Raw genomic sequence first — 12,571 nt, forward strand, 5'->3', positions numbered from 1 at the left:
ATGCTGTGTTACTTTGCCTGTCTAAAACACCTGATTGGTCTAATAAAGAGCTGAACAGCCAATAGTGAGGCCAGAGAAAGGATAGGTGGGGCAGGCAGGCAGACAGAATGCACAGAAAGAGAAATCTGGGAAGGAAAGATCAAGGAGCAAGAAAAGGAGGAGGAAGACAGGAGGAGGCCAGGGGCCAGTCACCCAATCCCACAGCCAGCCAGGGAGTAAAAGTGACAGTAAGATTACAGAAGTAAGAAAAGAAAAAAGCCCAGAGGCAAAAGGTGGATGGGATAATTAGTTAAGAAAAGCTGGCTAGAAACAAGTCAAGTGAAGGTTGGGCATTCATAAGTAAGAATAAGGCTCCGTGTGTGATTTATTTGGTAGCAAGACTATACTTTCAGGGATCATTTCTATAGTTTGTGATTTATTTGGTAGCTGCGTGGTGCCCCCCCAAAGAGGCAAAGTACCAAAAGAATAAAAGAACAAATAACAACACTAACACTTTCCCTCTGTCTCCGCCTCTCTCCCTCTCTGTCTATGTATCTACCATCTATCTATCTATCTATCTATCTATCTATCTATCTATCTATCTATTTTTTTTTAAACAGGCCTCACATAGCCTAACCTGGCTCCAAACTCACTTCACATTGGGAAGGTGACCTTGAACTTCTAACACTTTTGCTTTTACTCACCAAGTACTAGGAGTATGGGGGAGGGTTTACCTCTATGCCTGGTTTATGCTGTGCTGAGGATGAAAGTCAGGGTTTCACCCATGCTAGACAGTCACTCTCTACCCGCTGAGCCACACCCCAGCCTCTGCCTTTTTTTTAAAAATTAATACAGACATTAGAGATCCTTTTGAGAATCAGATAAAAGCTACAAATCTCCAATGCGTTGTGGGAATACACATACTCACAAATTCTGTATATAATTTCAGGAGCACCATGGACATCGTCACAGCTCTTCCAAGACTCTCTGGGTGTGCTGTTTTGAATCTCTGTTGTAAAATGTCCCCTCCAGAGGGGGCTCGCTCGGGCAACCTTTCCCTTGTGCAGATTAAGAGACCCAGTGGGTAGAGGGTGAGGCACTGGCTCTGGATGCCTTGGGGGAGACCGGGAAAAACAGCATGTGAAACACAGACCACCTGACTCCCCAGAGCTGGGACATTTCCACTTCACCCTGAATGAGGACATTCTAGAAGCGCTGATTATCATCCTTCCCCCGATGCGATGGGAAGGAGAGCCGAGCAGCCACTCTCTGTTCCTCTCCAGAAACACAAAGGCCCCAGCTGTGGCTGATGACAAACACCTGGGGAGAGGATGCAAGGGACAGGAGGCTTCGGGTGATGGGAGGATAGAGCTGACGCTTCAGGGTAGGGACTGCAGAAAACAGACCCACTCATTCCCAGACTCCATTCATTCGTTCACTGAGCCACCAGTTTGGTATCCGGGGACAGAGACCTCCCATCTACTGGCTGTGGGAGTGGGGCCGAAGCGAGTCAGACCCATTCCTGTTTTGGTCAGCTCCGAGCTGACAGGCAAGATAGATTCCACACACCAACCACTAGGTGGGGTACCTGGGTGCTGGTGGAGGTAGCACAGGGCAAATTGGAAACATAGCAAGGATACAGACTGCAGCAATCAGGGAAGGCTTCCTGGAAGAATGAGGATTGAAGGTGAACTTTTTTTATATTAAAAGATATATTTATTTATTCATAAGTTTTGGGGGGGGGAATGCACGTGCCACAGCATGCCTTTGGAGGTCAGAGGACAATATGTGAAAGTCAGTTCTCTGCTTCCTCTGTGTGCATCCTTAGGGAATAAACCTAGGTTCTCAGGCTTGGCCGTAAGAACAGTCTCCTGCTAAGTATCTCACTGGTCCTTATTTTATTCTTAAGACAAGGACTCATGTAGCCCAGGCTGGTCTTGAACTCATTTGTAGTCAAGAAGGACATTGAATTCTTGAATTCTACTGACTGTCTCCAGACTGCTGGGATTTCAGGCAGTCAGGACCACACCTTGCTTGATGCAGCATTGGTGAATGAACCCAGGGCTTCATCCATGCTAGACAAGCACCCGAATCAACTGAGCTCCACCTTCAGTCCTGTTATTTTGTTTGCTTGTTTTGTTTTTTTGAGACAGGATTTCTCTGTGTAGCCCTGGGTGTCCTGGAACTCACTCTGTAGATCAGGCTGACTTGATCTCACAGAAATCCACCTGCCTCTGCCACCCAAATGCTGGGATTAAAGGCGTGCACCACCACTGCCCAGTGCAGTAAGTGCTCTTAACCACTGAGAAATTTGGCCAACTCCTGTTTGTTTTTGAGACACCTGGTCTATACGGTACAGACTGACTTGAAATTTGCTATGCAACTAATGCTAACTTTAAATTCCTCAGCCACATACATGCCTCAACCCCCCAATTTTTTGGATTAAAGGTGTGTACCATCACAGCAAGGATAAGGGTGAATCTTTTTTTGTTTGTTTGTTTGGTATTTTTTGAGACAGAGTTTCTCTGTGAAGCCATGATTGTCCCAGAACTAGTTCTGTAGACCAGATTGGCCTTGAACTCAGAGATTCATTTGCCTCTGCCTATTGAGTGTTGGGATTAAAGGCACGTGCCACCATGTCCGGTTGAGGCTGAATCTTTTAAGAGTAGATGGAAGCGGCTAGAGAGAGAGTTCGGTGGTTAAGAGCACTTTTGCCCATCCTGAGTTTGGTTCAAGATTCCCTTTAAGTTCTCAGTAGTCCTCATTGTCCGCTATGTTCAGCGAGTCAGGTTTTATTCCAGGCTTTTTCAGACCCAGGCCAGCTGGCCTTGGTGAGTTCCCGATAGAACATCCCCATTGTCTCAGTGTGTGGGTGCACCCCTCGCGGTCCTGAGTTCCTTGCTCGTGCTCTCTCTCCTTCTGCTCCTGATTTGGACCTTGGGATTTCAGTCCGGGTTTTGATCCTACTGCACGTACTGGCTTTGTGGGAGCCTAGGCAGTTTGGATGCTCACCTTCCTAGACCTGGATGGAGGTGGGTGGTCCTTGGACTTCCCACAGGGCAGGTAACCTTGATTGCTCTTTGGACTGACGAGGGAGGGGGACTTGATTGGGGGAGGGGGGGAAATGGGAGGCGGTGGCGGGGAGGAGGCAGAAATCTTTAATAAATAAATAATAAAAAAAAGATTCCTTTTAAGCCGGGCGGTGGTGGCGCACGCCTTTAATCCCAGCACTCGGGAGGCAGAGGCGGGCCGATCTCTGGGAGTTCGAGGCCAGCCTGGTCTACAAGAGCTAGTCCAGGACAGGCACCAAAGCTACAGAGAAACCCTGTCTCGAAAAACCAAAAAAAAAAAAAAAAAAAAAAAAAAAAAAAGATTCCCTTTAACTCCAACTCCAGGAGATGCCAGGCTGTCTTCTGGCTTCTGCAGGAAACCACACTTAGAGGAAACAGCAAATACCCCGCCTCCATACACACCTCAATATAACTTTAAAAGAATGATTTTTAAAAAGTGATGGAAGGCCAAAGGAGAAGCCTTAGTGTGTTGAGGTACTGGCTTATGACCAATACTGACGATCTGAGTTTGCTCCTTGGAACCCACATAGTGGAGAACCTGACTCCTGAAAGTTGTCCTCTGACCTCCACACTCGCAACACGACATGTGCTCATAATGCACGCCATTAATTACTTAACCACTGTTTGAAAATCAAACAACATCAAAAGGAGTGGGCAGACGTCTGTGGGCTGAGCTGGGTAGGAGAGCGACTGTATCATAAGGATGCAGCAGAGGGCATATCCTGCCTTGAGGCCCATGTTTTTGTCATGAAGACTCAGTTAAGGAGCCTGGCTTTTCTCTTGAGGATGCACAGGGAGCCAAGGAGGAGTCTAAGAGGAAGAAGGACAGGACCAGCTATGATGCCGCACAGTCAGGATCAAGTAAGAAGACATCGAGAGGCTAGTGGTGTGGGCTGGGGGCAGAGCCTATGGGAGAGCAGAGCAGGGAGAAGGGAACCGAGATGGAAGGGTACCTACACGAGGCCTGACTGTTGGAACAGAAGGCTTCAAGGCAGTGCTAAAGGAACAGTGGCTGAGCAGTGTGTGTGCCCTTCACAGTGTGATGCTTTATAGGACATATTCGTCATCTGTCAAAATAGCAGAAGGCCTATAGCTTCAAGCGACACATACCAGTCATCCCAAAGCTTCTACAGATCAGGGTCAAACAAGATATATGGTGCTGTGACCAGGGTTTCTCAAACCTGAAAGCATGGATTGGCTTGTTCTTATCTGGAACTTGGGCTGGGAGAGATGGCCAAACTCATGAAAGCTGTACAGAATTCACTGCCCTGTAGTCAGAAGTTCTTTGTTCTCTTGCTGTCAATCAAAATTCTCTGTACCATGGCTCTCTCTATAGTAGGCTGTGTGTGTGTGTATGTGTGTGTGTGTGAGCGTGCATATATGCTTACAGATACACATGTACCACAGCGTGCAAGTGGAGGTTAGGAAGCTAAAGAACACATTTTTGAGAGTCGGTTCCCTCCTAATTTTTTCCCTATAAATTTATTAGTCTTTTTGTGAATGTATCTGAATGTGGGTGTGCATATGGGGGTCAGGGGGTGGCTCTGAACTGTCTCTTTCCCTCTACTCTGGGTCCTGGGACTTGAACTCCGTTTGTCAGGCTTGTGCAGCAAAAGCGTTTACAAACTGAGCCATTTCGATGGCCCATCCACCTTGTGGTTAAGACAGGCTCTCCTTTGTTGTATATTCCAGCTGCTCTATGAACGTCTATGTAATTCTCCTGTTTCACCGTGGGAGTGACGGGATTACAGATGTGAGCCATGTGCCACATCCGACTTTTTATGTGGGTTCTGAGGGTTGAACTGAGGTCATCAGGATTTCATGGCAAATTTGTCTACCTGGTAACACATCTCTCTAGCCCTGATAGCGCGCTTTTTAAAGGACACTACAGGGACTGGGGATGTGGCTCAGTAGGGAGAGTGTTTGCATAGTGTGTGCACAAAATCATGAGTTCAATCCACAGCCAGCACTGTATAAATCAGGTACGGTAGTGCACACCTGTAATCAATACTTGAGAGGTGGAGGCAGGAGAATCACAAGTTCAAGGCTATCCTTGCCTACAGAGAATGTTCAAGGGAAACCTAGGCCCTGTGAAACCATTTATAAAAAACAAACCAAAACAAACAAAACCAGCTTCCGAAGACACATAAATAAATTAAAACAAATAAATAAATAAATAAATATGTCCTCTTTTTGGTCCCCAGAACAGTAAATATCCTAATCATGTATCATTTAACATATAGAAAACAACTAGCAATATAAAAAATTTATATCTGAAGTAAGGGAGAAAAAAGTGAGTAAAACCATTATCTATCAGAGAAACAAACAAACCAAAAAAAAAAAAAAACAATAGATAATGTATCATGAGACACATCCAAAGGTAATCATTACTTAGAAATGTCAAGGAAAGTCAGAGAAGAAATACCTTTTTCCCCCTTTGAGACAGGGTCTTACTATGTACCCTTGGCTGGCCTCACACAGATCCTTTCTGCTTCCTGAGCGCTGGGATGAAAGGTGAGCGCTACCACACCAGGCCCCAAGAGAATACATAATTTAAAACACTTACAAAGTCAGAGAGTTGGCTCTGTATGTAAGAGCGCTCGCCACACATTCATGACCATCATAGTTCAAGTCCCAGCTCCTACTCCACAAGTTGGGTGTTTGCAAACTTCTATAACTTCAACTCCAAAATGGGCTGAAACTTGGAGGGGGCAGTCCTCTAAAGCTTGCTTGTTTGCTTCCAGAGTAAAGCCCCAAGTCCTGGTACAGGGACAGACCCTGCCCTAAAGGAATAGTCCACACTTATACTAGTGTATGTCACCTGAGTATGTGCTCATGCACACACACACACACACACACACACACACACACACACACACACACGATGGAAACAGAGAGATGGCTCAGTGGTTTGGAGTGTTTGTTGCTCCTATAGAGAATTCAGGTTCAATTCCCAGCACATACATGGTGACTCATAACCATCTGTACCTCCAATTCCAAGAGGTCAGACTCCCTCTTCTGACCTCTCCTGTACCAGGCACACATGTGGTGCAATACATAGATGCAAGCCAGAAATTTATATGTATAAAATAAAATATAGAGCTCTAGAGCAACGACAACAACAGCAATAAAGCCCTATTAATAGCCTTTCCCCAGAAAATACGGAATTTGAGACACAATTGGCTGAACTGTTTTTATTAAAATCCCTCATGTACTATTTGGTTCTTTTCTGTAAAAAGTAGTTACTAGGAATACTGATTTGTTTAGGAAATTTATTTTAATTTAAAATAAAAATAAAGTTGGCAATTAGCTCCCAGTGGCTAATTATCTTATGTGAGCATGTCTCAGCTGTGGATGATTTTTGTCTCTCAAGGGTCTTGGGACAGTTCTGAAGACTTTGCTTGTCACAGCCTTCCTTGCTCAGTCTCCCAAGTGCTGGGATTAAAGGTATGCATCACCACATCTAGCTTAGCTCCCGTTTTATAGAAGTAAAAACTGAAGGTAAGAAAGAGAAGCATCCCATAGCAAGGAAGGCTGATGTAAGTTTAAAGCCTGTCTGGTCTATATAATAAGACCTTTTCTCAATGTATATATGGGCTGACTGTGTGGCTCACCAGGCAGCAGGTGCTCGCCGTCAGGCCTGATGATCTGAGTTCAATTGCTGGGATTTACTGGCGGAGAGAACCAACGCCCGTTGGCTGTCATCTGGTGTGCACATAAGTACTATGTCGTGCATATTCCTCTCACCACCCAAAATCGCACAGAAAATAAAATGTAATGAATTGAGCAATTAAAAACTAGGTATGCTGTTGCACACCCCAAATCTCAAAGTTCAGGAGAGAGAGACAAGAAATTCAAGGTCATCTTTGGCTGCAGAGTGAATTTCTGGCCAGTCTGGGACATATGAGAACTTGTCTTTTAAAAAAATAAAACAAAGCACATAAATAACTAGAAACTGTAGGGGTGGCTCAGTCAGGGAAAAGCTTGCAACAAAAGCATGATGACTGGAGTTCAGATTCCTAGCACCTACGTAAACATCCAAGTGTGGCAAAGTGTGCCGATCTATAACTTCAGTTCTAGAGGGGAGGAGACAGGAAGATGCCTGGGGTCTGCTGGCCAGCCAGTCTAACAGAACCCTCAAGCTCCAGGCCTGTGAGAGACCCCGTCTCAAAAATTATGATGGGATGATAGGAGCAATTGAGGAAGGTATTTAACACTCACCTCTGTTCTACACACACACACACACACACACACACACACACACGCACAAGCACACACATGTAAAAATGAATGCATGCATATACATATACACAACAAAAAATAATAAAACAAAACAGAATGGGGGCTAACCTCTGAATTGTTTCTCGAAAAGACTGAGCCGATGCCTGTAAGGTACTGAGTCTGCAAATTAAACATTCAATTTATATTGGTTGTCATTGTTGTGTCTGTTATATTCCTCTCCATGGCAAAAGATGATGAAAAAATATACCCCGAACTGACAAGTGGATTCCAGGTCCCTTCCTTCCCTTAGGGGTTATTTTTATTTGCTTCTAAACCAGAGGCGTTAGGATGTTCTTCCAAACTCTAGTCCCTCAGGGGGCATGGTGGGGATGAAATGAACTGAGATAAACAATACCAAGATAAGTTGGTGTCCTGATGCATACTTGTCAAAACCGAGACAGGAGGATTGTCTTGAGTTTGAGCCCAGTCTGAGCTATAGGATGAGTCCCAGGCCAGCCTGACCTACAAACTGAGACATTGTCTTAAAAAACTGAAGAGAAACAACAAAACAGAAACAGGAGAATGAAGAGAAAGGAAAACTAGTGGAATTTTTTTGAGAAACTGGGTACCCTGAGATACAAAATCAGGTAAATGATGGAAAGAGGAACATAGGAGTCCTCCATGAGTCCCCAAGATGGAGAAATGCCCTGGCAAAGGTATGTTTAAATGTCAGCGAGATGGCTCGGCCCATCTAAGCATCTGCCATGCAAACCTGACCACCTCAGTTTCACCTCCAGGACCCCTGCCGTATCAGGGGAGGGTCAACCTTGCATGTTGTCCCCTGACCTTCACACGCAAGCCATGGCACACACCCTTCCTCACTCACATGCACACTACACACACGCATACTCACACACTAAAGAAAAGTTTCTGAAACTTACCCGTTGCTGGTCTCTCTCCACAAAGAGTCTTCTTCAACCCAGCTCTGCCTGCAACCCCTGGGTGATTTTGAATGAACGGCCTCACATCTCAGAGTCTCAACTTGCCCATTTTAGCAACGATTTTATAAGAATTTCATGAGATAAAGTAATCCATAAGCTGTCTAGCCCAACACAGAGACAACCCCTGGGCTAGTTCTTAAGATTTTTGTGGTTCGCCTCCACCATGTAGCTCAGGCTGACCTCAAACTCCCTGTGTTGTAAAGGACAACCTTGAACTCCCTATCCTCCTGTCTCTACCTCCCTGGGACCCCAGATGTGACCACCACATCTGGCTCAATTTGTACCGTTCTCCAAAAAAAAAAAAAAATGTGTAAAGTGACTTTTCAAGTTTTTCTCATTTTATCTGAAGATAACTTTGGTCCCTAGAATGGCTAAGTTTAGGACAGGAAATGTTTGGTCCAAGGTCACCCAGAAGCAAAAGGTCATCTCTGAAATTCAGACCAAGACCAAAGTTATAATCATCAATTTTCTGCCTCAAATTGGCCCAACCCATACTCACTGGTTAGTTCTAGAAGTGACAGCTATGTTCAAAACTGTTGCCTAGCTCTCCAGCCCGGTCCTGGATACCTTTATTTCTCCTCTTTGCTCCTTAACCTGATTCTGGTCTCGATGGGAACCGAACGGCATCCTCCTTTTCCATCAGGGTTAAACTACGGTAGGAGCAGAGGGTACCAAGAAAAAGAAAATTGTTGAGAAAACTCAAAATGCTTGCTATGCTTGTAAATGAATTATGGTTCATTTAGAAGAAATCTTTGGCCCCGTTACTTGGGGAAAGAGAAAAAAAGGACCCTGAGAAGTTGAGCTTTCCCTTGATTTTTTTAGGAAAAAGAGGGGAGAGCATTCCTGGGGTCTTTTTAAAAAGGCCCTCCCCTCATTTCCGGCCGCCGCTGCCAACCTTGGCTGGGCGCCTGGATCCTGTTGCTATGACAACAGGAAGAGGCGGTGGCGGCGGCAAGCCATGCTGAAGAGATGGAGGCTAGTGGGGGTGGGGGTGATGGCTTTGAAATGGGGGTGGGGGTAGGGATCAGGGGGATGGGGTGTTGGTGGGAGAGGGCAGAGGTGCCCTCTATTTCGGCCTTCCTCAGTGCATCTGAACTGGTCCCCTTTCCCATAATCAGTCTCTTTGTCTCTCTGTCTCTCTCTGTCTCGCTGTCTCTCTCGCGCGGTCTCTCTCTCTGTGTCTCTCCCTCACTCTCTTCCTTGCCCCCATCCCCAATTTCTTTCTCACCCCTTCCTCAGTTTCTTTTCCTTCCCATCCTCTCAGTCTCTCTCTTCCCACCGTCTCTCCTCCCTCTTCTCTGGATGGACTATCTCTTACTCCTATTCCCTTCTGTTTCCCAGACCCCGACCCCCTCTTCTTCGCTCTCCCCCACACCCTCCCCCAGCCTCCCCCTACCCTTCTATTTCTCCCTCATCTCTTGCTGTTCTCTCTTTGCATCTCTTCCTGCTTCTGTCCCCTTCTCTCTCTGGATATTTCTCTCTGTGTGTGTCTCCTCAACTTCCTTCTGCTACCAGTCACTGCCTCCCCCAAATTCTTCCCTCCCCCACCTCTGTTCTCAGTCTCTGGGTCTCTCTCTCTTTCCGATTCTCCTTGTCTCTCTCTGTCTCCCTCCCTCTCTGAATCTATCTCTCTTCTTCCTCAGCTTCCTCCTGCCACTCAGACCCCGCTCCCCAACCACTTCCCTTCCCCCCAATCCCTCTCCTCTCGGAGGCTCCCCCATCCTTCAGCAGCTCCCCTCCCCCTCCCTCTCTCCTCCCTCCTTCTCTCTTCCAGCTCCGCACTTTACCCAGCGACACGAGAACCAAATTGTCTCCTCACCTTTTTTTTTTTAAAGCCCGACCCTCTCATCCTTACGGCCCAAGCTCCAAGCTACCCCCAGCTCCCCTCCCCCTCACTCTACACCCCCATTCTTCATACGCCTCATCTCCATCCCCTCAACCAGGTCGGACGCCTGGGTCCCTTGCTGCAGGGGGAGGGGGAAGCAGCGAGAATTGGGAGCCCAGAGGTGTTTCTGGGGGTGTGCTGGCAGCAGGGGCTGGACGTCCCTCCCCAGTGCATCGGAGAGTTGATCTACCGTTAACTGAGGTGAGAGATCTTTTTATTAATCGGAGGTGGGTGGGAGTAGATTTAAGGTTCCATGAATCCCCCTAATTCTGGGAGGAAAAACACCTCGTCTCTCAAACGAAGGACTATGACCCCCCTCTTTTATCCAGAATCTTTATAATTGGGGGGTCCCCTTTTCCTTTCTCCGTTGCAGATAGACTCAATGAAGAGTCCCCAAAGCCAAACAGATTGTCTCTCAAATTGACAAAAATGAAAAGCTCTTAAAATCTTTATGGATGGAGAAAGTCCCTCCTAGTCCCCTTTCCCCTTATCCTGGTTGTAGGGCCCACGAGGTTTGGGAATAAGGTACATGTTGGGGTTAGAGCTCATGTCCGTGGAAGCAGCAATTTGTTAAGGCAGTGGAAGAGGCTGCTGTGGTAGTGGTGAGGGGCACAGGCATGTCCAGAGGCAGGAAGAGGGAAACTCCGTCTGGGTTAGGGACCAACCTGGAAAAAACGGGAAAGCTGGGAATGGGCCCAGGAAGGGGCTGTGTGTGATGGTGTGTGTGTGTGTGTGTGTGTGTGTGTGTGTAGGCAGGAACACACGTGTGGGGACTAGGCCCGTTGCCATGGAGACACCCCCCATAGACAACCTTTCTCTACAGCCCCTCCTGGGAGCAGACCCAGTACAGGGCCAGCTGGTGGGGGGGGGTGGAGCTAGAGAGGAAACTGGGAGGCCAAGGTCACCCTGTACTGGGACCTGGGGTTTCTAGTTGGTGCCTCTCATCCTTGGAGCTTCCAGACTCCTTCTTCACTGGGTTTTGGGAAAGGAGTCAGGGGAAGAGGTTGAAACAGGTGAGGGCAACACAGCCAGGAAGAGGCACAGCGGTGGGGATCTCATAGAAGGGAGAAATGAATGGACAGGGAGCAAACTGTCTGGAACTGGGAGTTGTAGTTTCGTAGCTTGCTTTCTTTTTTTGTGTGTGTTTCTTTTTTGGAGATGATGGGGGCTAAGTTTCTGCACAGGTGAGACTGTTATGAGGAAAGACTGGGGATGTTCCAGAGAATCTGCGGGGCCTGAGGAGGGGATTTTCCTTGGTGAGACAGATGCTGAAAGCTGTAGTGTGTGGAAGAAATAGGCAAAAGGGAAGAGGATTCTCTATGATGTTAAAACAAAAGTTGGGGACGACAAGTTTTAATCTGTTAGAGTGTGGGGTTCAGAGTCACCTGGGAAGATCTAGAATTGGTAGACTACTGAAGCTGTAGCGAGATGTCTCTGCTGAAGGCAAGAGCCAAGGCTTGCTGGGCAGAACAGGGGAAGGCGATTATATTTTGGGACAGTTTAGATATTAGAACATTTCTGAATGGGAGGGAATTGGGGTCTGGAGAAAGCAAGTCTGTGAGTAGGAAACCTTGTGAAGCTCACAGAGCAAATTTTTCTTAATGGAGGAGAGAGCAACGGGAAAGATGAGTTTGTGTGAGTTGTAGGGAGAACGGAGACAAGGTTCCAAACACTGGAAAGCAAGACAGAGGTGGAGTTTTCTTTGAGTCCAAAACATAGCAGGCCTCTGGGGTTGGAAGGGAGATGGGTGAATGACCCACTAGGGCCAGGGGGGGCTGCGAGAATCCGAGTGGTAGAGATTGGGGTGTAATCTTCCAAGCCTAGGGGATCTGGAAATTCCCCAGGGAGCTTTTGAAAAGCCCTAGGTGCTTGACCACATTTCAGACCCATTAACTTGGGATTTCTCAGGTAGGAGTCCAGTATCAGAATTTTTATTTAATCTTCTGGTACTTCGAAGATGTATCCAAGGTGGTAAGGCCAGTCCTAAGACACAAGGGCCTATAGAGAGGAAACCGAGGAAGCCTCAGTGCCACTGAGCAGATACTGTACATCTGTGAATAGTGAGGGTCACTTGCGAAAGCTTGTTTTAAGCTAAGGAGAGACTGAGGGATTCATTTTTTCTGGCTAAATTATAGGAGACATGCAAGGTGTCATTGAGTGACAAAAACAGGGAGGGAGGCATTCTGTCAAGGAGGGGAAAAACCAAACCAAACCATGGAATTAATGGGCAATTTTTGTTTGTTTTTCTTTAGAAGTAGCCCAGGCTGGCCTCCAACTTGCAGTGTAGCCAAGGACATCCTTGAGCTGATCCTCCTGCCTCTACCTCCTGAGTGCTGGGATTACAGGCATATGCCACCCTGTCCCGTTGATGTTGTGGTTGCGATCAAATGCAGGGCTTTATGCAGGTTAGGCCA

General features: G+C 46.9%; 1 protein-coding gene and 1 pseudogene across 1 annotated transcript in view; both read left to right on the forward strand.

Moving 5' to 3' along the window:
* Nucleotides 1-376: 376 nt before the first annotated feature.
* On the forward strand, nt 377-417 carry LOC121450238 (annotated as a pseudogene).
* An 8,893-nt stretch (nt 418-9,310) lies between these two features.
* The window catches only part of Cacng8 (calcium voltage-gated channel auxiliary subunit gamma 8), a 34,204-nt gene continuing 30,943 nt past the window's right edge, over nt 9,311-12,571 (forward strand). The window contains exon 1 of the mRNA XM_041654660.1: nt 9,311-10,358. The gene's annotated coding sequence lies outside the window, so the exon portion shown is untranslated. The remainder of the gene's footprint in view (nt 10,359-12,571) is intronic.

The sequence above is a fragment of the Microtus oregoni genome, unplaced genomic scaffold (assembly GCF_018167655.1).
Source record: "Microtus oregoni isolate MIOR12 unplaced genomic scaffold, Mior012 000006F_ref0000085, whole genome shotgun sequence".
In the NCBI taxonomy this organism is placed as follows: Eukaryota; Metazoa; Chordata; class Mammalia; order Rodentia; family Cricetidae; genus Microtus; species Microtus oregoni.